Here is a 1,572-nt window from a genome sequence, read left to right on the forward strand (position 1 = left end):
GCGCTTCGTATTTGCTTCCGTCTGGTGAAGAAGCGGGTAGCGAAAGAACGATCATACAATGTTAATGGACTTAGAAATTTTCTGAACAGGAATGAGTGTCTCTGCGCATGCTCCGATTTTACTGGAGAAAATAAGTAATATTCACTATGGTTCATGATCGTTCTCTCACTATCCGCTTACGTCAGGAGCTTCATCAAGATGAAAAATATTTTCGTGTTTAGAAAATCAAAAATGTTAAAAATATTTTATCATTTAAAACTATTTTAAAAAGTAGGAACGTTTTTTTTAACGTATTTTGAAAGTTAATTAAAAAAGTATTTTATAAATAAAATGTTTTATAATTCAAACTTTAAAAATAGGGTTGATTTTTGGTTTCTTAAATATTTAATGAGACTTCCTGAAAAATGACAGTAAAATTAATGTGTCTTCAGTTCTATATTGAGGATGTAAGTTAGGAAAGTATGGTTATGTTTTTTTTTCCTTATATTTAAAGTAAAATAAAGGTTAACCTTATTATTTTTTTTAATTTTTAAATGCTTTATTTTAAAATGTTAGTAATCAAATACCCATATATATGAATTTAATATAATAATTTAGAAAATTTAAAGAAATTTATCTTCCTTTGAGGAATTTCTGAGAATAACATTTGAAATCATTTTAAAAAGGGCTTTTGAGCAACAAGGAAGTATCAACCAGCATATTAATTGAAGCTACTGTTTTTCTGCATATCTTCTTTTGTTGAGTATTTTAGTTAAAAAAGTTTCTTCTTTTTTTTTTAATTGAAAGATGAGCTGATAAAAAATTACAAATTCTAGATCTTATTTTTGTAGTAATTTGAAGTGAGAATCAAAAATACAATAATTATATATAATACTAAAGATTCCCTATCATAATAATCCTAATTCATAAAAAACAGGATTATTTACATCATGTTTCCTAATTTTTCTAAGAATTTAATAAATCTTCCACTTTTAGATTCCATGTAATCAATCCAAATTCCATTTAATCAATGTATTTTTTAAGGAAATAATCACTTTAACTATTTTTGCAATAAAAGTACTTTGTGTACATAATAATTTTAAATATAATAAGCATCTACATCCTATTAATGGAACAAAAATTTGATCTGAAACCTCTTTTTGAGCAAGGAATTTAAGGGGATATACTTCTACTGATTTCAATCATTCCTTAAATTTTATTTCAGTCTAATAAATAATTGAAAAATAATAATAATGAATTATAGTTTTGAAATTCAATTCTGGCAAAGAAAAAAAAGCCATTTGTCAATTAACTGTGATAAACGTGAACTATTCTGCAACTGCATTTTTTTTTTTCCTTCAGTGGCAAGGACTTTCTTTTAAAACATATATACTTTTTGTTACTGCATATACATTAAATTTGATGAGTACTTAAGTTTTTATTATGGTAGCATCAGAGAACGATAACCTGAAAAAAAATCATCAGTTTAAATTAATAATAAAATGTTTATCAAAAGAGACAAAAATAAAATTTAATAAGATCACCTCCCCAAATTCTTTGGATTCTTAAAAATAAACAATATTTAGATAAAAT

Source organism: Argiope bruennichi, chromosome X1 (genome assembly GCF_947563725.1).
Source record: "Argiope bruennichi chromosome X1, qqArgBrue1.1, whole genome shotgun sequence".
NCBI lineage: Eukaryota > Metazoa > Arthropoda > Arachnida > Araneae > Araneidae > Argiope > Argiope bruennichi.